Raw genomic sequence first — 23,274 nt, 5'->3', positions numbered from 1 at the left:
CGCTTCCAGCTGGCTTCTCACCTGAGCAGCGACACCCAGGGCTCCCCTCCCCGGAGCAGAAGCCTGGGTCCCCGCTCGGAACCCCAGGCAGCCTACGCTGAGGCAGGAGGGCATCCCGGCTTCTCTGAGGAGAGGCGGCCACCTGTGCTCCGCCAGCGAGCGGGCGCGATTCCGTAGACGCGGGGCCTCTGCTGCCGCAGCTGACCTCATCTGGAAGATGTACAGGCAGCTGGGGGCGGCCGCGGCGATGATACTCCCGGCCGCGTGCCCGCATGTGCAGGGTCTTCCTGCTGGTCCAGGCTGCCCACGCTCACCTCGCCCTTCCGCTACCTGCCCGCACACACCCTGCGAGGCTGCAGGCTGGCCTGGGGCCTGCTGTTCTCCCTGGAGGCCTCCAGCGTCTCGTCCCTCTGGGTGGACCCATCGAACATCCGGAAGAAGCTGTTGTAGGGCTCATCAGGACAGCGCCGCGTGAAAGACGATGACCTGTAAGCCACGAGGAACCCCCACCCCGCTGCCCAGATGAAGCGGCTCACCGCCTACCCCACCGCTGCACAGGTCACCTTCAGACATCAGACACGAAAGATCCTAACGGCCAGGGGACAGCCGCGGTGAAAATGTCTGACTGGGCCTCATACACAGTTGTATCAGTAAAAACAAATACAACAGAATCAAAAAGGAAAAAGTAATGAATTTACACTTTTAATTATATTAATGTTTTTGAAAAAGGTGAAAACTTTGACTTTCTCCTTAGAATGTTTCCCATCTTCAGTGAATTCAAGATCTCTTCAGCTGCATAGAGTGCGCTGAATCCACAGTGGGTTTTCAGGACGCAGCTCCCGTCCTGAGCCGCGGCCGGGGTCCCCTCCCAGTGTGGGGGCCATGTGCATGTCCATGAGCGCGGCCTGGCCCCTTCCTGCACCCCGGGTACACTCTGCTGCACGTGACTCCCGTAGCTGGATTCTCAGGGCTCCACGTTCTATTGTTTCCGGTGGCCTGTGTACACTGCCTTTCCTACGCGTGCCTGGCCGTCTGTGCCGGTGAGCTCCGGTTTCATGGGTTTCAGCCCGGGGAAATCCTGGGCCCTGGTGCCCTGGGAAGGGCAAATCCTCCGTGGGGGCCGGGCACCCTGCATGGCCTCAGCGGGTCTGCTGAGAAAGCATTTCGTGAGGGCTCTAGACCTGTGTCCCGCCGCAGGCCGCAGCTGTGTTTTCCACCTTCTGAAGCCGGGGGGACCCTGAGCTCCGTGTGCTGCTCGGACACCAAGTCCGCCACAAGGGTGGCCCGCCCGGGCCTGGGGCCCCCACAGGACTCTGATGGTGCCCAGGCGGCTGTGCTGAGGCCTGAGGGCGAAGTCCTGTCTCTGCCCCGGGCGCCACACCCTCCGCGGGCATGGACACCACGTGGAGCACGTCAACCTGTGAAGAGTGGGCAGGCAGACCTGACACGTCCACTCCCCACGTGCCTGGCTAGGCCTGCTGGGCATGCTCCGCACATCAACACATACACAGGCGTGCTCACGGTCACAAATCTCAGGGGACGTGATCCACCCCAGCCCAAGGTCTCTCACACACACGTCTCCCTCGGGGCCCGTCTAATGCAGATGTGTGCCTTCTACAGATCCCGAGGGTGTCCATCTCAAGAGCCAACCTCTGCAGGTTCAGAGTCACGGCTCCCCCCAACCCGGGCTCCCGGCTCCCAGGTCCAGCTGAGGCCCCGAGGCCAGCGCCATGCCCTCTTTACTCTCAACCAGATGCACAAAGGACGGCGGCGTCACGGTTAGCAGTTCCCAGGGCCTGTGCCGCAGGGTGCCTCGGGATGTCTAACAGCCCCTCACCACTGCCGGGAGGTCCTTGGCTCAGACGTGTGCAAGCCCCACACGGCACACAATCCCATCACAGACCCATGGCAGCATCTCCTCCCATCTCACGAGATGAGATGTTTCAAATGTTATTAAACACAGACCTCTAGGCAAAACCAGCATGGTCGTCACTTCTAAGGCACGTGCCCACAGACGACCAGAAGCATCGAAACGGCCGTAGCCCCGTCAGAGCGGGGCGTCACACCAGCCACCGCACTGGCGTCCCCACACGGCAGCATTCTGGGGTCTTGTCCTCTGCTCGTTCCCAAAGCAAAGGCCATCCCACCCACACTAACTTTCTCCCCTCCTTCCTTTCACTCCTCTTGAAAATAATAGAAAATAAGAAATTATCATCCACTAAGCATTTCAGAAACAGCCAGTGTGAGTCCAGCACTGTGCTTGCTGTTCAGACTGGGATGGAATTGCAAGCAACGAGAGACACATGCCCAGACACCCCGTGTCCACCCTGGGCAGCCGGGCTCGTGCCCACCCTGCCCCTGGAAGGCCAGGTCCCCACGCAGGCCTCACCTGTCGGAGCCATTCCAGTAGCACTTGGAGTTGTCAAAGATGCAGTCATCGTTGTAGAGGGAACACAGCTTGCTTCGAAGGTACTCGTGGACCTCATGGAAGCACAGGAAGGTCGGGGCGGTGGCGCCCATGGCCTCGCCTGGTGGGTCTCAACGGGCCGGCGCTGCGTGTTCAGGTCCCACACCTCCACCGACAGGTAGTCCCGGCCCATCCAGTACCAATCGCGTGGCTGAAGTTCACGTCGGACACGGAGGAGCTACTTTCTGAGAAGGACCTACTGCTGGGGTCTTCCCAAACCGGAAAACACAGTGTTTCCACTTCTATTTAAAAACCAAAGAACAACCCACTCTGCAGTGCAAGCGAGGCCCCCAGGCTCACCCGGCCCTGGCCTGCAACCCGCAGCGCCGCCAGGGCGCCCGCAGACGCCCTGCATATCCTGCGGCTCCACGGGGGCCGGGGGCCGGGGCCCCGCGCACCCCAGGCGGCAGGCTCCATGCTGGACACCACGAAGGGCAGCACAAGGCGGACACGGGCGCAGGGCCCTCTGCCACCCGGAGCCGTAGGCACTGCAGGGCCAGCCCTCAGCTGAGGACGGCTGGACTCCAGCCAGAAAGGTCCCACCTGCCACGGCCCGTCAGGAGAGTTTTCCTTCACTATTCAATGGGCAAGACTCACTCCAGCAAAACCCAGTTACTGTTTTCAGAAAGATTCTGAAGACTTCCTGGGCAGACCTTTCTTCCCTCAACACTTCTGCTCTGTCAGCAATAACTCGAGTGCCTGTCTTCCCTCACCCGCCTGTGTGCCAGACCCCAGAGCCTGCTCTGGCTCCAGGAACTGTGGGCAAGGAGGCCTGTCCTTCCTTTCCTTTTCTGCTGCTGCTTTTTAAAAAATAAATGTATTACAAGGAACCTATATGTTTATTGACTCTGCATCTGAAGTTGATCCTAAGCAACCTAGTGGCAATACTGAGTGTTTACTCACATAAATAACTTGGCTGACAAATAAAACCGTTCTTGGAATCTAAACCTGCTTACTCAAGAGTGTTGTCTTGAAAATACAGGCCAGATGCTCAGGCTCTGCCACTTTACAGGGGAGACGCTCTGGACGGACTGACCGATACACTGACCTCACTGCAGGACAAAGTGTCCAGAACAGGACAGTCCACGCCACTCTGGGCCGGGATGCCATCAGCGCTCAGCGCCCAGGGGCGTGCTGGCAGAGTTCCCGGGACACACACGATGTGTCACGTGACACACAGACTTCCTGGTTTTCTACAAAGTAGGGCCTGCTCCTTGTGACTAAAAATGACAAACCCAAAGCTCTCCTCCCCCAGAAGAACTTCAAGGCTCAGTGGGCGAAAGCCTGGGCTTTCCTGAGGGAACTGGCTTCCAGGCCAGCAGAGCTCTGCAGGGACAGAGCCCATCCAGAGGGGGAGATGGCCTCCGGCCTCAGCAGAGGGCCCTGTGCACAGAGGGGCTGGCCGGGGTGACCGGCAGGCCCTACCGCGGGCACCCAGGAAGCAGGGCCTCCGCGCAGGCAGGCACACGGGCGGCAGGCGGCACCGCAAGGTCTCTGGAGGTGGTGAGAACCCGGACAAGGCGGGCTCCGGACGGGAGGTATGTGAGCTCGCCAGAACTTACCCTCGGCGTGCCGGCAGCGCGGGGCGGACGGGCCCCTTGCTGGTGCTGTAAAGGAGCATGCTACCCTGGAAGGGGGCGGGCTCCGCTGTGGACGAGCACGCAACACTGGAGGGGGCGGGCTCCGCCTTGACGACCTCCGTCATCTCCTCCATGTTGGCTGGCTTCTGCCCACGATTTCTGGAAGCACATGGTTAAGGCAGGGCTCGCAGGCAGGAGGTTTAAGAGCTTAGGTGTGAAGGAAGCGATTACAGGCACTGTAATCTGCCAGGTAAGAGGATCTATGTTAATGCACTAATCAGATCCAGCAACGCCTGGGGAGAGGGGGCTGCCTTCATCTCATTCAAAGCAACATAACACACATTAAAAGATAAGGAAGAAAAGCAGGCAAGTGTCCACTGCACTCGAGTCCCACATAACAGCCACAAGACGGCACAGACCCAGGAGTATTGCCAGACTCCAGTGGATCCCGACAGAGTCGAAGTATCTGATACCAAGAGCCTGTCCTAAGCGGTCAGAGCAAGGTCACATGGCAGGCTGCCAAACACAGACATCACTTGACTGAAAACACGAGGAAGAGTGGAACCTGGCTGTGGGCCCGGCCAGGAGAGTAGGAACTGATGACAACATGGAGGCTGATAAACCCGGGGACCCCCCGGCAGAGCCTGCAGCCGTCAGACAGCACGCGCAGGGCTCCAAAGTGCCGGAGCATGACGCTGCCCAGCACTCGGTGGTGGGTACGCCAGGCTGCCGAGCAGGGTGGGGACCAGGCTAGCCTAGTGTCGGGGAAGCACACGGGGCTCACAGGGCCGAAAAGCCAACGGGTTCCGGAGGACTGGTCAGCGCAGGCCTTCAAGGACACCCCCGGACTGGGCAAGGAACCACCCCCAAAATGAGAAATGGTGACCCAGCGCGGGAGAGAGCTGGCCAAGGGGCATGGCTGGGCATTGGGTGAAAGTCAAGTGGGAGGCGAGGAGCCACAGGGTGCCAGCTCGCCCCTGTGAGTGGATCCAAGGCACAAGAGTGCCAACATACCCCAGGAAGCACGTGCCAGTTCCCAGGCTTTATTACCTCAGTCACAAGAGGGCATCTGAATCCTGATGGGGGGACAGAATCTTTACGAAAACCACGATAGACGCTACTGCATAAACAAACCCTTCATGACTTACAGTCCTCACAAACTACTGAGAGAGGATGTGAGCTTCAAACAGGAGAAAAAACGATAAAGGACACTAAAAGTGTCACAGGAATGGACATCAACTAACAGACGACATCCTAGCTCACCAATAATCAGAGAAACGAAGGCCCGTCTGGTTTCACAGAACTGAGAAGTGACTTTTTTAAGAGCTCCGATGTTCTGCTGAAAACACTCACCGATGGCGGGGAGCACCCAGTCATGCAGGCGGCCAGGGAGTCGGGGTGCACAGCCCGCATCCAGTTCCAGGCCTGGGCACCGAGTCTGACCAAGCACACGAAGGCGTGTCCACAGGGGTCACTGCAAGTGACCTGCGGCTCCAGGAGCAGGCGTGACGTCCAGGCCACCCGCACTGTGGAGCCCGCGGCTGTGACAGGCACTCCTGGCAGACAGGTGTCAGGAGGGTGGGAGAGACCTAGGCTGAGTGCTCGCTGCTCTGAGCCAGGCGCGGAGCTGGGAGCCTGCAGCGCTTCTCCTAGTCTCCAGCGTCATCCTAGGAGGCTCACGCCAGCGCCTCAGCTTACAGAGGAAGAGGAAGGCTGGAAGAGACCCCCCGACTGACGCCAAGGTCACTGAGTGAGCCCAGGCCCTGGAGCCCTCCCGACCGCAGGGACACTTCAGCAGGTGCTGGCCGGACACAGAAGCCAGCGCTGCATACACTGCTTCAAACAGCGAGCCACTACACCAAGCAAAAGGACAGAAACGTCAGCACGATGCATCAGATGCTGCAACCATGGCCAAGCAGATGCCATTCCAAAATGCAGCGTATCACAGGGCTCCTTCACTTTCTAGAGAAACCAATAACCTAATTTTGGACTATTCCGTACACAACTTGTCTTCTAGAACGTCATTCTTACTTGAGAAGTCACCTCTGGATTGGGTAATTAAACGTCATTCTAATCAAAGCCAGTATTTTCCATCCTTATTATCTATTAGCAAGTTTAGAAAAAGAAACGCAGAAGAACAGGCAGCATTATTTACCTTTGACGTACACACTGTTTAAAACTGCCTCTGCGTCAACCCTGGAGGCAGGAGCTGAGGCGATTCCCGTTACAGAGACAGCGAGCCTCCCCGAGGGAGAGGGAAGTTCCCACTTTACAGACAAACCCTGGAAGTCACAGTGAACGTCCACTGCAGGGCTCTGCAGCAAACCACATCCAGGAGAACAGACTCCGAGACACAGCAGTAGAACGGAGGTGAGGAGGACCCGTGCGAGAACAAGCCTACAAAACACTGCTTGGATCCAGACATCCTGGTTCAAGTTAGGGTTCAGATTTTACCCAACTGCATAGCTTTCTCTGCCTCACCTTCTGGAAGCAGGGTGCTGCCACTGACCTACACGGTCCCCCAGCCTGCTCCCTGGGAGCACCTACCTGTGACCCCCCGTCCTCCTCACGGCGGGGCCGTGCCTCTGTCCTGTGTGGCCGCCCAGCACTGCGTGCACGCAGCCGGCAGAGTGGGAGGGAGGCGGGCCCGGGCCAGGCTGCTGCAGGCGTGGGGGGCTGTCTGCCACACCCCGCCCTCTTCTGGCTCCTCGGCCACTAATCCACACTGTGCTCACGCACTGGGCCCTCACCGGGCAGATCACTCCCAACAAAGCTTGAACTGACCGACCGACCTCGCGGCCCACAGCGCCCAGGGGACCCAGGCAGGCGGCTGAGGGGCACTCTAGGCAGTGTCGGGGCTGGTCTCCGGGGTGGGCGGGCCTCCTGGCCTGAGGCAGCACCCCAGCGTCTCACCAGGGCAGGACTCAAGCTTGTTGAACCTCCTTCACACACTTTGTTTTACTACAGACACCATCCATGGGGTCCTCACTAGGCCAACAGCAAGATACCAGATTTTAAGTTTTATTTAATTTCACAGATGTCAAAATGTGATGAAAAATTGAGATATCAGAATGGATATGGCCATTCACAGTGTACCTAGGCACACCAAAAAGGGACCGAAGAATTTATTTATGAAAAAAGAACTAGCAATGATGCTAATGGATTGATGAGCCAAGAATTCCGGGAAGTCAGGCTCTACCCTAGCTGGCTCAGAGGAAACCTGGCGGAGGCCTCCCTGCCTGCTGTCTGCAGGTCAGCTTCCTACAGGGAACTGCGCTCAGCGCCACCTGCTCCATCCCCACCGACCGAGCTACACCAAACCTCGGTGGGAAAGACAGCAGACGCACTCAGAGAGACCTGTTGTGGAATTAAATCAGCCTTTTCTTCAGTAGCATTATGTGACTTTTCGTCTTTGTGAAAATAAGGACCCCCACTCCACAGCACACGAGGTGACTGTGCCGACACTCCAGGGAAGGCGGGCCTCACAGCATTTCTGTGCAGGCACAGCACTGTCTGCACGGCTGACTTGAGCGCTGCCACTGACTAATTCAAGACAAGTACCGGATAGTTAAAAAAATATATATACCCGCAGTGCCGTGACTCTAAACGGATCTCAGAGTCGTCCATCTTCATGTTTTAAATTATAGTCTTCTGCTCTTTTATCCCCTTCACTTATTTCCCATACATTAACAGTTTTATCTGAAAAGAAAAATTTCATTATCTATATTAAAAGAAAAACTGTATGTTATGCACCGGTACTAGCTGAGTGTTACAGCAGAAAACTGTGGTTCTACCCTGGTTTACAGGGTAGGAGTATTAAACATTAGTATTTCCAATTTTACACAAACATCTTGTTTCCTACAAATAAGTAAAGACATAGAGACGCATGCAGAATTAGGAAACGTACTACTGGGAGTGTGTTTTGCATACTTTGAGTTTTCAACCTGTCACTTGCTACCTAATAATTTACCATCCCCCAAAATTTTAAGGCAGAAATAACTTCCAAAGAAGGTTAAAATAAAAATGAATCTACACATAGAAATTAAAAATAAAATCCTAACTCAAACAGCCACTTAAGGAAAAAAACAGCTCTTACCATTGGTAGAGAGCAGAAAATAAGCAGCATTGTTAGGTAACCACCTAATTTTATCAATTTTTTTCTTCAATTTCTAGACTTTTCAAATAGTCCAACTCTTAATGACTTTGAAAGGTACTGTAAACGTTATACTCCCCCCTGGAATGAGGGTGGCTTTTATTCTGCAAGAAAACAGAAAGCCGTTTTAATGAAAAGAACACAATGTAGAAAAACATTCAGTACTCTCCATTTGAATATCAAATGACCACATGCATTTTTAAAAGTTATTAAAAAGTCTGGGTCAAATAAATGTCAAACAGGTGACACTCAGAATTAACTTTACTTGGAAGAAACAAATAATGAGGCCAAATCCCCAGCCTCCTTTTCCACCTGCAGGCATCTGGCCGAGGGCAGGGTCTGGGGTGCTAACCCTGTGTGCACAAAGGCTCGGGCACCTCTGCTGCTGGGTGGGGGGTGGGCACTCTGAGAGCGACCTAGGGCCCGGAGGGGGAAGGGGCTGCAGCCTGGCCCCGTGGAGAGCCCTGAGCTCACTCCTCCAGGGTGAGCCATGGCGCACGTTCCCCATCACCTTCGACAGCCGCCAGCACGCGCCCGCGCCACCAAGGAAGGGAGTGCTACGGGTAGAGTCACGAGTGAGTCGCTACGGTCTAGGAACCAACGCAGGCACATCCCGCAGCACGTCAAGGGGAAGCGAGCTGTGTGAACACACCTGTGGTGAGATGCCTCTCATGCAAATTTTCACACACACAGAACAATCCTACACACTGCAGTGAAAACAGACACACAAGCTAATAACCAAGTCTGGGAGGCACAGAGATAATAACATAAGGTTTGGGAGTAACAGGGTAAGATGACATGGTGGTGGGTGGGGGTGGGGCGAGACGCGTGTGTCGTCCACAGGCCCAGCGTCTCCTTTTCTTTCATAAAGGAAGACAAGCCTGGGTGCTGGGTTCATAAGTATATTTATACTAATCTCCGAAATCGTCTGCATGTCCAAAATGACATTTTCTATGAAATAGTAGTGAAGTGAAAGTCACTCAGTTCTGTCCGACTTTTGGGACCCCATGGACTATACAGTCCCTGGAATTCTCCAGGCCAGAATACTGGAGTGGGTAGACTTTCCCTTCTCCAGGGGGTCTTCCCAACCCAGGAATCGAACCAGGTTCTCCTGCACTGCAGGGGGATTTTTACCAACTGAGCTATGAGGGAAGCTCCATGAGATAGTATTTCATAATTAAAAATCAAGGAGACCAACATTTTAATTCTTACTCTGTAACCAGGATCTAAAATCTTACACTTCTTAACATGTTAGTATGTGTGTCCAATAAACGGAATAAGCAACCTTTATGTCTAGACAGACACCTCCTTATGATTCTGCACCAAGACCATGTATCAGGGAAAACTCCCCAGACCACCCACACCCCCTGCGGCCCAGCGCTCCTCAGCAGGACCCTGGCGCTCCCAGCCTGTCCCCACGGGCGCGGGCTCAGCAGTTCATGTTACTTACGCTGCTCTCCCTCTTCATGGCCCTCACCTGCTGGCCCTCACCTGCTTCACAAAAAAAGCCAAATACACCAACAGATACTTCAAGCTCTTGAATGACAAATATTTAAAAGGAAAATCTGTGGCACTGCTGGGTCCTGGGCCTCAGACGTGACTCTAGGAAGAAAAGCGGCTGTCACAGTGCTGCCCGACCTTCCCGGGTCACTCTCTCCTGGAACAGCCACCCCGAGCGCCACCCTTAATTCCTGGAACCTGAGGTCACTGCAAACCCTCGGCCCCTGTCCTCCACCCTGAGGCCCCATGAGCGGGGAGGGTGGGGACAGAATGGGGGACGGAAGGGACTCCAAGCAGCAGAGGGTGTGGGGAACAGGAGACGAGGAGAGGGGGACGGCGGAGTCCACTTTGTTTTGGGACATGCTGGTCCCGTTAGTTTCGATGTCTCTGGGGGCTCCCACAGAGAAAACCCATTCTGCATAGAGGTGGGAGCCATATCCACAAACTGCTCAGCCCAGACAGGCACGCTGGGGTCCTCGGGCTGAGGGCTCTGCTGCTAATGTGGAAGAGAGCTGGACTATCCGATGCTGACTAGTTTCGGTGGCTCCCTCCTGACTGAACGTCCTGCGTCTCCCCCAACCAAGCAGAGGGCTGCTCCAGCTCCACAACTTCCACACTTCACTGATTCTGAAAGGCATATTCTGACCCCTCGGGAAGTTTTCTGTGGCTTCTGATCGAGAGCCTCGGCACTGTAACGGGAGCGGTGCCATCAGCCTCTGAGGTGACAGATGAAGAGTCAGTCCACACCCTCACCCACGCTGTAACACGCAAGTCCACAACGCAGATTAACATACAGCCACCACTGAGACATCTTACAGGCAGATGGAATAGGAACGCCTTCCTTTTATATTAACCAAATATGAGGGAAAAGATGGGGAAAAACATTGTCCAGGATTTATGAACGTGCCATTGGTTGGGCTTATCAAATTTAAACAACTTTAGGTACCTGCTACTGTACAAATCTGTCACAACCTTGACTTAATACTTCTTCACTGAACAATTAATGAGACAGCTTCTCAAAACTACAATACTTATTAACACATTTTATAGCCGGATGCATTTTACTGTAATCTAATTCACATTTGAAGCTAGTGTATTCTTAGGTTTAAATATGACCCCCCCAAAACAAGAAAAACTTCATTTTCTATAAGGACATTAATAATGTCCATTTTAATAAAATGGCAAACTTCAAGGAGTTAAAAGTGAACTCTTAAATTTAAGATAGCTATGGCTTAGTAATCGGTTGAATAATCCTTCTGCTAAAAGTAATATTCAAATACCACCACCCACTTCCACTTCTGTTGAAAAGCGTATACAGTTCTTTTTACGTAGCTGTGTGATAATCTACCTCCAAAATAAGAATGCAAAATTATGAATTTATCAAATGGTCTTCGAAGATTCAGAAATATGAAAGATATATATATTTGCAAAAGAATTGTTACCACCCCAAATCAGAAAAAATACAATAAAAAATTCTTAATGTACACAGACATAATTAAACTGAGGGCTGCAACAGGCACATGTTAATAAAGAGCTGCTATATGTTAATGACCCAGGGCGTGCCCCACGGATGCTACTGCGCACCCCTCTGGGGTCACAAGTGCATCTCCTGCTGCAGGAGAGGAGCGAGGGCCCACCAGCCCCGACACCGGAGCTTCACCGCGATGCAGAGACCAGAACGTGGAGAGGAAAAGGGAACTGAACACCGACCTGCCGGGCAGCAGACAGGAAGGCCCCGGGTCAGGGAGCCCCAGGCCTGGCCGCCGCGAGGGGCCCCGCCCTCAGGAGCACCGCCAAGGCCACTCGCCAGGGGCCAGGGGGGCTGGGGGGCCGGCGCCCGCGCCCACTCTCCTCTGTGTAGTGAGTCAGAGGGCCTTCTCCCCCGCTCCCCCGAAGGGAGGGGCCTAACAGACGCGCCCACGGGCGAGACTCACCCACGGCTCCTCCAGGGCCCGTGCGCTGAGGCTCGGGGCGCGCAGGGCAGGCAGCAGCCAGCGGGCCGCACCTCCACCGCGGGGGAAGGGCTTCCCTTCGCTATGGGAAGAGAGCAGACAGACCCAGCACCTCACCACCACCCGAGCCAACCTGGGGGCGGGGGCAAGGATCCTCCTCCCGCCCTGTGGATGGGGGCTCTGGGCTTGGCTGGGGCTTCTCCTTGACCCCAAGATAGCCTCTGACAGAAGCCCCTACACGGTGAACGTTAACACAGAAGCTAGTGTGAGACGAGAAGGGCCGAACAACCTCACCGGCCGGTGGACTGCAACTACCGACCTGTTCCTGCTGGAAAATAACTCCGCCGCCTGAGTCCCCTGTGGCAAGAGGTCTCCAGAGAAATTAAACTCAGCAGTTGAGATGATGTCAGCTGTCAAGAAACAGATGCAATCCACCAGGCTACGGTAAATGTAAAAAATCATCAAAAAGGATCAAAAGAAAGATGAGCACATCTGAAATTTCTCCTTGGATAAAGAAAATTTTCCCGAGAAACCTGTAAGTATCCAGCAGCCACTTCCTGGCTCTGGAGCCCAGAGTCCGTATGGGTTCATTGGTCCCTGGCACGTCAGCATTTCTCTAGACTGGGCTGTCTTGATATATGAGTAGAAATTTAGGAAATTAACTTTGAGAAAAAACAAAAACAGAGAAGAACTGGCTCTAGAAGACTGCTGCCCATCGTATAACCCATGCCTGGCATCACCTTTAAAAACAAACCTGGTTCTTACACGACAGAGACAGAAATGCTTCCCCCTATGTGGTGACTGGTTAGCTTCTGTGCAGAGAGTGCCGGGCAAATCTCAGGTCTGGGGCGTCACCGCCATTGGTAAGGATGACATCATCACCCAGTGGGATGCTGAGACTTCCGACACGGTCAGCAGAGAGATCTGGACATCCGCTCGGGACGGTAAAGCCACAGGAACAAAGAGCAAAGCCCAGGCCGGAAAGGCCTTGGGTGTGCAGAGGCGAGCACTTCAGGCGGAGGAGACGGATCTGGGCTTAGGACACGGATTTCTGGTCAGGAAGGACACCCAGGCTGGGCTTCAGGGGAAACCACCTTCTCTGGGGTTCAGCTTTGCTGAGCACCGACCGATCAAAGCCTTGGGTCTGGTCTCCTGAGGGGCTGGGGTGAGCGTGTTCTCTGACCACAAGTAGGCTCTTCACCTCGGTCAGCTGCTGCAGAGAATCTCCTTTCTGGCTGCTCCGTGGAAGGGTCGGAGCACTACAGACCTGAGCCTGCAGCTGGGGCCGGCTCAAAGCAGGTATCCTACCTCCACGTTACGGAGGATAGAGCGTTCAAAGACAAACAGTGTAAACAGCTGTTATACACAACTTACCTACTAATGGAAAATAGATCCCAAAGTTGAAACTACTTGAAGAATGTCCCAGAAAAGTGGCCACAAAACAACGTAACTCTTGAGTGAAAGTGAAAGTCGCTCAGCCGTGTCCAACTCTTTGCGACCCCATGGACTGTGCAATCCGTGGACTTCTCCAGGCCAGAATACTGGAGTGGGTAGCCTTTCCTTTCTCCAGGGGATTTTCCCAACCCAGGGATCAAACCCACGTCTCCCACACTGGAGGCAGATTCTTTACTAGCTGAGCCACAAGTGAAGCCCAACTCTTAAAAGATCTGCACAAACATTATTTGTTAATATACGATATCCTTCCTAAAAATAAGTTCTTACTTAGATGAGATGGTTGGATACAATCACTGACTCAATAGGCATGAATCTGGGCAAACTTCAGGAGATCCTGAGGGACAGCGAGGCCCGGAGCGCTGCAATTCCTGGGTTCACAAAGAATCAGACACGACTTACTGACTGAAGAACAACAAAAATGTACTGAATTCTGCCACCTGGGTTTTTTTTTTTTTTTTTAATCTTCAGTAAGCCTTGGGAAAGAATAAAGCTTCTTGTTAGAAGTGTCACCTTTTAAATTAAATTACCTGAAATAACCAAATTTGCTTAAATGAAACCAAAATATTCTTATTGGACTAAAAGGACTAAAAGGGACTAAAAATTTACGTCACTTATACCCAGGGGGTGCACAATATTATATAATTAGTGGTATCCAGCTCTGCCAGTGATTCTCACACTTAATTAAAATGGCATGAATCTTTTAAGAGAAACTCCGTGACTGCCAGCGGTGAGAAAAATTATTTTCATTAAGCTATGTAAATATGTATGAGCCTAGACTTAGAAGTACCCTCTGTAGCTTTTAGAAGAGCTCTAAAATCAAAATAAACAAACTAAATACTAACAAAATAATACAACCAATAAAATTTAAATTTCCAACATGAATTTAATCTGATTACAGATGCCAGTTAAAAGCAAACTATAGTTTATCAAAATGTGAGGTGGCAAATGATGGTCTCAAGATTTAAAATATTTCTCCTATATGTAAAGGTGTATCAGAAAAACAATGAAATTATGACATTTCTTTAAACTTGCAGATTCACAGGTCAGTGCAAACGGCTGAAACGAAGCCAGAAGCAGCCCCCATGGTTAATAGAGTCAGGTCCGTTTACAAACGCACGGATGCACACAGGTCCTGAAGGCCCCCTTCAACAATCACCATGAGCAGGTTTATCATTTTGCTTTGTTTTACATCTAGTTACAAATACTAGAGCTTTAGTAATAGATAACGTTTTGAGGGGTATCTATTTTGTCGTTATAGATACCTCGGGCGGAACTAAAACACGGAAAAACAGAGTTAATGAATACAAACTGCTATACACAAAATAGATAAGCAACAGGATTTACTGTGTAGCACACCTATAGTCAGCATCTTGTATCTTCTAGTAATAACCTATAATGGAAAATAATCTGGAAAAAAATACACAGAACGGAATCACTTTGCTGTATATCTGAAACTAACATGATACTGTAAATCAACTAAACTCCAAGAAACAAAACCAAAAACCCCTCAGAACAAAACCTTACAATGTTTAGGATGACAAGTGGCAGCCTCAACAGTAAGGTGTTCATAAGCAGCAGGAAGAGGAACCTTTCTCCATTGTTATAAAGCTAGTCTTTCCCTCTTCTTAACAGGTCTTTTTATCATCACAAACAATGCCTCCACAGTGTGGAACATTAAGTAACACAAAAGTGTAGAATAAAAGCCAAAGTCTCTCTTTGCTGCAAACCTGAGCCCTCACCCCCCAGCCCCCAGACATTAGCCATCCAGCACCTTCCCGACATTTACAACCCCTCTCAGTTTTACATGGGATCACTGACCTGTCAACTGCTTCTCACCTAACTCACCTAACATTTCACAAGCTGCTTTCTGACAGGCACAGACCCTTTAATCCACGATATGGGTGCACCACAATGCGTTTAATCACTTCACTACTTTTTGCACATTTAAGTTTACCCAGATATTACATTGCTGCAATGCACAATTCTAAATATGTCTTCATGAAATGCTGACATATTCCTATAATGGAGCCATATGCTCCCAACCCTTGCTTAAAGTTTGACAGATACTGTGAAACTGCCCTCCAGAAAAATGAGCTCAAGATACTCTTTCCGGAAAGTGAAAGTTGCTCAGTCGTTTCCGACTCTTTGCGACCCCATGGACTACACATTCCATGGAATTCTCCAGGCCAGAATACTGGAGTGGGTAGCCGTTCCCGTCTCCCGAGGATCTTCCCAACACAGGGACTGAACCCAGGTCTCCCACGTTGCAGGCGGACTCTTACCTGCTGAGCCACCAGGGAAGCCCAAGAATACTGGAGTGGGCAGCTATCCCTTCTCCAGCAGATCTTCCTTCTTGCTTTGCAGGTGGATTCTTTACTAGCTGAGCTACCAGGGAAGCCCACTCTTTCCAGAAATGTAAAGCAAAAATAAAACCTCATCACTGCTTTAATTAAAATGTTTATGCTCATTAATGCTCTTTCTTTGATGATCTGTATTAACTTTCTTACCCCTTTTTAAAAGTGAATGACATGCTTACAGATATGGTTAAAAATGAGGACTCATCATTTGTTTTTCTCACCCGAATTTCCCACATCGTTCTCAGGAGAGGTAACGCAATACCTCTGGGGCAGGATCATGACTCACTAAGAAGTCACAATGCGTTAAGGTGCTTCCTATGTGCCAGCACTGTACTAAGTCCAGCTCAGGATGTAGAATTCACACTCCTGAATTTTAGTTGCAGCTTTCTATCTCTGGAGATCTAGATAAAATGGTATGAACTCTGTTTCCAGCCTGCCTAAGTAAAATCCTCACCACGCTTTCTGAATCTTCCAGGCTCTTCTGTTTTCATGGTCACCTCTGAGCTCCTGCTACTATGAATCACTCTTCTTGCTCCACACATTGTTCCTCTTCTGCACCATTAACTGACCCAAACAAGCATCTCAGCTTTTTCTTAATTCCCAGCAGCAGCAACAAAAAAATCCTCTTTTACGATACATATATACATAGATATAGTTGAAAAATTAAAAATCAAATAAAAAATATTCAGAGATTAATATTTGTAATGCATGCAAAGCTTTTAAAAACTGATTTTTTAAAAAACTCAGCAGAAAAATGGACAAGAGTTACAATTTGACAATTCATGGAAGAAATGGATATAGTGGATAAAAGATCTCAATTGTGTAACTGTAAGGAAATGCAAATTACAACATTAAAATTTACACTAAAATAGCAACAATGAACAAGATGGATGTTCTCAGCATGCGTAGTGAAGGTTTAAGTGAGCAGCGTCTCTGGAGGACAACCCGGGCCACGTGGAGAGGTAATGTCCAAGGCCTGTGTGTGTCCTGAGTCTTCCAGCTACAGACATGCCTGCAGGGCAGATGGAGGGACAGTCTCTTTAACATAGCATCTTCTGAAACAGCAAAAACTGGAACCCACTCACTGAGGGCTTGTTAAATAAATCAGTAATTCATCCAACTAAATACTGTGCAACCGTCAGAAAGTGTCCAGTTGAGCTGTGCAAGAAGGCACAGCTTTTTAAACCATTTTTAAGCATGAAAATCCATGAAATTAGAAGATGCTTGTTCCTTGGAAGGAAAGCTATGACAAACCTAGCCAGTGTATTAAAAAGCAGAGACATCACTTTGCCAACAAACATCTGTACAGTCAAAGCTATGGCTTTTCCAGTAGTCATATATAGATATGAGAGTTGTACCATAAAGAAGGCTGAGTACTGAAGAACTGATGCTTTTGAACTTGTGGTGCTGGAGAAGACTCTTGAGAGTGCCTTGGACATCAAGAAGATCAAACCAGTCAATCCTACAGGAAATCAACCCTGAATATTCATTGGAAGGACTGAAGCTCCAATATTTTGGCCACCTGATGCTAAGAGCTGACTCACCAGAAAAGACCTGGATGCTGGGAAAGATTGAGGGCAGGAGGAGAAGAGGGTGGCAGAGGAGGAGATGGCTGGATAGCATTAACGGACACGACTGAGCAAACTCCGGGAGCCTGTGAAGGATGGAGGAGCCTGGTGTGCTGCAGACCAGGGGGGTCACAAAGAGCGGACATGACGAGCAGCTGAACAACAACAGCAACAGCTGGGTTCTGGCCCCGGAACAGCTGGGCTGAAACCCTGACCTCAGCACCACCAGCTGCATGTCCCCGGGCAGGCGACCACAGCTTCTGAGATCCACAGTGTGCATCTGTACACACAGCAACAGAAGCCCTCCCATCTCCAGGGGCCGTGTGCAGGGTCGGATGGGCAGAGGGCACGCAGAGCTCAGAAGCAAGCCTGGGTCACCGCACGTCTCACACCACGCACTGGGGACGCAAACGGGCAGCAGCAAACCACCACCGAGAGCAGGACTCGGACTGTGTAAGGGACGGAGAAACCGCTGCTCACACACAAACTAACCGCCAAAACAGAGGTACACAGAGATACATGAACAGAAAATGGTCTAAAAAATACACACACCCTGGCTCAGGGTGGCTACCTCTCAGGAAGAAGGAGGGGAATGCTTGATTTCAGTCTTTTTTACACCGGCATCATTTGAGTTACTTTAAACAGTGAACGCTCTGCTTTGGTATTCTGAGACAAAACCAACAAGCTCCAGGAAAGATGAGAGGCAACAGATAATCTTGAAATCTGCCCTGTTCTGTTATTCCTATTGCTTGAGGCTAGCTTTAAAGCAGTCGCTCTCAAAGTGTGGTCCGTGGACCCCTGGGGCACCCAAGAACCTCTCTGAGGTCTATGAAGTCAAAACTGTTTTCATAACAATGTGAACAGCGCACGTGCCACCTTCACCGTGTTGTCAGCTGCGTGAATGACCAACGGCAACAGTGGCTGGAGCTGGGGTCCAGCACACGTCAGCAGCGCTGCTGTTCACCTCGCCTGTGGCAGGAAGGAAGGAGAACAGCCGGTGTGACTCAGGAACATCCTTCATGACCTGTCAGACGAGCTGATTTTCTCAATCCCATGCCTGAGTGTGACGCTTCTCAGCGTCTTTGTGGCCCTACAATCCCGATGCCTGAGTGTGAGGCTTCTCAGGGTCTCTGTGGTCCTACAATCCCATGCCTGAGGTGAGGCTTCTCAGGGTCTCTGTGGTCCTACAATCCCAATGCCTGAGTGTGAGGCTTCTCAGGGTCTCTGTGGTCCTACAATCCCAAGGCCTGAGTGTGAGGCTTCTCAGGATCTTTGTGGTCCTACAATCCCAAGGCCTGAGTGTGAGGCTTCTCAGGGTCTCTGTGGTCCTACAATCCCAAGGCCTGAGTGTGAGGCTTCTCAGGATCTTTGTGGTCCTACAATCCCAAGGCCTGAGGTGAGGCTTCTCAGGGTCTCTGTGGTCCTACAATCCCATGCGTGAGGTGAGGCTTCTCAGCATCTTTGTGGTCCTACAATCCCGATGCCTGAGTGTGAGGCTTCTCAGGGTCTCTGTGGTCCTACAATCCCATGCCTGAGGTGAGGCTTCTCAGGGTCTCTGTGGTCCTACAGTCCCATGCCTGAGGTGAGGCTTCTCAGGGTCTCTGTGGTCCTACAATCCCAAGGCCTGAGTGTGAGGCTTCTCAGGGTCTCTGTGGTCCTACAATCCCATGCGTGAGGTGAGGCTTCTCAGCATCTTTGTGGTCCTACAATCCCAATGCCTGAGGTGAGGCTTCTCAGGGTCTCTGTGGTCCTACAATCCCAATGCCTGAGGTGAGGCTTCTCAGGATCTTTGTGGTCCTACAATCCCAATGCCTGAGTGTGAGGCTTCTCAGGATCTTTGTGGTCCTACAGTCCCATGCCTGAGGTGAGGCTTCTCAGGGTCTCTGTGGTCCTACAATCCCATGCGTGAGGTGAGGCTTCTCAGCATCTTTGTGGTCCTACAATCCCAATGCCTGAGGTGAGGCTTCTCAGGGTCTCTGTGGTCCTACAATCCCAATGCCTGAGGTGAGGCTTCTCAGGATCTTTGTGGTCCTACAATCCCAATGCCTGAGGTGAGGCTTCTCAGGATCTTTGTGGTCCTACAGTCCCATGCCTGAGGTGAGGCTTCTCAGGGTCTCTGTGGTCCTACAATCCCAATGCCTGAGGTGAGGCTTCTCAGGGTCTCTGTGGTCCTACAGTCCCATGCCTGAGGTGAGGCTTCTCAGGGTCTCTGTGGTCCTACAGTCCCATGCCTGAGGTGAGGCTTCTCAGGGTCTCTGTGGTCCTACAGTCCCATGCCTGAGGTGAGGCTTCTCAGGGTCTCTGTGGTCCTACAGTCCCATGCCTGAGGTGAGGCTTCTCAGGGTCTCTGTGGTCCTACAGTCCCATGCCTGAGGTGAGGCTTCTCAGGGTCTCTGTGGTCCTACAGTCCCATGCCTGAGGTGAGGCTTCTCAGGGTCTCTGTGGTCCGACGTGCGACATGCACCCGGTGTGTTCCCTCCGTCCCGAGCACGGCAACGGGCTAGAGGGAAAGGCCAGGCGCAGCTGCGCCACCGCAGGCACTGCTCACAGAGCGCCACTCAGCTGAAACAGCAACGGCGCTTCTTCAGACTTTGGCATTTGGCGCAAATTTTCTTAAAAATGAACCAAGTGAGCTACTCTCTACACAAACTGGACAGTGTTTGTTGCCGATGATAAAATCCAAGCCTTTGAGAGAATCAGAATTCTTGAAAATGTGTTTCGACTACCACTACTTTGACAGCTTCTTACTTTTAAGGCTTTTCTGATGAGATCAGTATTCATTTTCTCGATCTTGTATAATGAAATATATTAACATTTAGAAGATGTGAATGAATACACATCTAAAGTATAACTTAAAGAAGCCAGAGTGTGCACAGTTTATTGTAGTACTGCTATTAAAGTGGAACATTAGGGACTTCCTTGGAGGTACAGTGGTTAAGTCGCCCCACTTCCATTTCAGGGGGCATATGTTCAATCCCTGGTGGGGGAACTAAGATCTCGTATGCCATGCGGCATGGTCAAAATATAAAATAAGTAAACAAACAAAGTGGAATAACCATAATCAGATGAAAAGGCTATTAAATCATCCCTCCCTTTTCTAATGACATGTAAGTATGAGGCCAAATTTTCATGTATTTCAATAAAACAATTGTTAAAAAGTTGAATGCAGAAGCAGATCTGGAATCCAGCTGCATCCTATTAAGCCCCACACTTAAAACGCTTGCATCGTATAAGACAAAGGCACTCTTCTCTATCTTTGTTTTGAGAAAGCTGTTTTTCACTAAAATATGTTAAGATGTAATAGATTATCACAGTGAAACAGTAAACATTTTCAGATGTCCTAATTTTCAACACAGTAAATACTGATAGCTATAACCCTCATGGTCTTCAAAAATTACTAAGAATATAAAACCAAGAGGTTTTGGAACCAAAAGGCTTTGAGAACCACTGGCTTAGCACAGGGCAGGCAACCACCACCTGAAATCAAAACCTGGCCCTTGCTGGTCTGTAGATACTGGTCCCGGCTGACGGCCCTGCCCTTGCTGGTCTGGAAGCAGTGGTCCTGGCTCACGGTCCCTGCCTGATGCTCCTGGGGCCTGCGGCTGCTTTCCTGCTACAAAGGCATAGCTCAACTGAGCAGATGAGACAAAGACAAGACCAGCCTGCAGCGTTTGGAAGACTTACTATCTGGCCCTTTAAGGAGAACTGGAAACCTTCTGATTCAGGTAAGTCCACGCTCCTGGCCCTTACTGCTGCAGTAGTGCAGCCCTACGCGTTTCAGCCTCCTCTCTCTCCCCATCACCACCCATCTTCCAAAGGCCAGAGTGAGCTTCCCTAAAGCTGATGCTGCGCCTCTACTTAGAATCTGAAAGGTCTGTGAGCACATTCCAGGTTCTCAGCATGGAACTCCAGGCGCCCCCTCACCCCTCGGGCCCTCCCCTCTTGTCAAACACTCCAGGCCCTGCTTCCCAGAGTGCACACACCTCACCCTCTCCAATCTCCACTCTGAGCCCTCAACCTGGACGCTCTTCTCTCCCTCCCAACACCCTGACTCCCTGTCACTCCCCACCCGAGTCTGTGTACCAGCCACACGGGCACCTTCCCTCCGCACACCCTGCCCTCACCACGGGGCAAGGACCCATCTGCCAGCCAGTCCCTGTCTAAACGGAGGTTACGAGGCGGACACTTGGTCTCTCCATCCCAACACGAGCAGCCTCTCAGGACTCTGCTGCGAGCTGTGCAGATGAACCAAGCTGAAGTCAGCCCCCGTAACACCCTTCATTTTCCCAGGCCAGCTTCCTGGAGTAAGTTGTTAAGTAACAGAGTAAGTTATGGAGGAGGAAATGGCCACCCATTCCAGTATTCTTGCCTGGAGAATCCCATGGACAGAGGAGCCTGGCAGGCTATAGTCCATGGGGTTGTAAGAGTCGGACACGACTTACTGACTAAATCACCACCAGAGTAAGTTATTCACCTATGCAAGAGGGTCTCTTAAAAAAAAAAAAAAATCAACATTTCCCTATCATCAAAGAGAACACAACAAATGCCCAGGGTGTGGAGAAAAGGGAACCCCATGCACTGTTGGGTAGGAATGTAAACTGGGGCAGCCACTGTGGAAAACAGCATGGAGCTGTCTCAAAGAAGTAAAAATGGACTTAACGTATGATCCAGCAATTCCACCACTGGGTATATATTTGAAAAGAACAAAGACATTAATTTGAAAAGATATATGCACCCCAATACTCACAGCAGCATCATTTACAATAGAAAAGATATGGAAGCAACCTAAGTGTCCAATGGACAAAGACGTGGTACATACATACAATGGACGATGACTTAGCATAAAGAATGAGACTTCGCCATCTGCAGCAACACAGATGGCCTTGGGGGGTATTGTGTTTAGTGAAGTAAGTCAGACAAACACTGTATGTTATCATTTATATGTGGAATCTAAAAAATACAACAAACTAATGAATATAGCAAAAACGAAGGAGACTAGCAGAACAAACTGTAGTTATGGGGGAGGGGGCTCTGGGGAGGGGAAGTGAGAGGCACAAGCTACTCGGCCTAAGCCAGGCTTAAGGACGCACTGTACGACGTGGGGATACAGTGAACATTTGTAATGACTGTTAACGGAAAGTGACCTTCAAAAATTGTATAAAATTTTTTTTAAAAAGATACCAAATCTTAACAGTTATCAGTTACTGTGAGCCAGTTTGCTGACGCTTTCCCTGCATTATCTGGAATCTAACAAACCTGTAAGGGTCACAGGAAACAGCACCCCTGTGTTACACATGAGGAACAGATGGTAAGTAACCTGTCAGGTTAACACAAAGCTAGTAAGAAAGTTGAAAGGGATTTGTACCAAAGTCTGTATCTTGATGAACACCAAGTTGAAGAGCAAGCCTAACCTGTAAGATAAAACTGGAAAACAAGCAGGATACAGCCAATGCTCAACACCATGACCTGCTAAGTGACAGCAAGGTCAGGTCCTGATACAGAATACTGGATGTGAAGAGTGGCTGGGCAATGGTCCATAAAGTGGAATCTGGGATGGATTTAGACGGATCAGTAGGTATGGAAGGAAGACAGGAAGCTAAAAGAGTACAGAAATCCGCCACTTCAGGTTTTTTTAATTTTGGTCACCCCATTTGGCTTGCAGGATCTTAGTTCCCTGACCGGGGATCGAACCTGAGCCCCCAGCAGTGAAAGCTTCGAATGTTAACCACTAGACCACCAGGGAATTCCCGAGAAATCCCCCACTTTTTGAAAGCTTGCTGTATATCATTTCACTTTAACAAAAGGCCTGCATCAATAACCTGTCCTTGCTATCTGAAAGACAGCCGAAGAGTCTCACTTTTGCAAAAAAAAGAAAAGCCGTCAGCAACTGTTTTGCAGGAAGTGTTCACACAGGCAGTGCGCCCTGAGCAGTGGGGGCCCTGGCAGGCCGTCTCCAGGAACTACATTCAGCACCTCAGCGCCAGGCCGGTTGGGCTCTGGACTGTGTCTGAGTGTCTGGGTCCTACCTCGGCTCCTCTGTGCCTCCTCAGCAACATGCGTCTTAAGCAACTGCCTCTTGCCTTCACACCACTTCAGCTTACGGAAGCCTCTGCAGATAGGATGGGCTCTGTAGACAGGCTCTTCCAGATAGGAACACAGGGGAAACAGGTATTCTACACTGGGAAAGAAACAGGAGCCAAGAGCAAGTGATGGGAAAGATCATTAAATAATAACAGAAAAAC

General features: G+C 50.8%; 1 long non-coding RNA gene across 7 annotated transcripts in view; it reads right to left on the bottom strand.

Moving 5' to 3' along the window:
- The window catches only part of LOC133070538 (uncharacterized), a 42,981-nt gene that overhangs the window by 11,322 nt on the left and 8,385 nt on the right, over positions 1-23,274 (bottom strand). For 2 of the 7 annotated variants that reach the window (XR_009696174.1, XR_009696172.1), the window contains exons 1-4: positions 5,401-18,304; positions 4,030-4,206; positions 2,390-2,709; positions 22-1,148 (exon numbers count right to left, since the gene is read on the bottom strand). This is a non-coding gene — a long non-coding RNA (uncharacterized LOC133070538). Of the gene's footprint in view, positions 1-21; positions 1,152-2,389; positions 2,710-4,029; positions 4,291-5,400; positions 18,311-23,274 lie in introns of those variants that run through there. The other 5 variants (XR_009696173.1, XR_009696176.1, XR_009696175.1 and 2 more) reach the window with 5 other exon arrangements.

Source organism: Dama dama, chromosome 15 (assembly GCF_033118175.1).
Source record: "Dama dama isolate Ldn47 chromosome 15, ASM3311817v1, whole genome shotgun sequence".
Classification (NCBI taxonomy): domain Eukaryota; kingdom Metazoa; phylum Chordata; class Mammalia; order Artiodactyla; family Cervidae; genus Dama; species Dama dama.
Note: the sequence above shows the minus strand (reverse complement) of the source record. Positions and strands in the feature narration are given on the sequence as shown.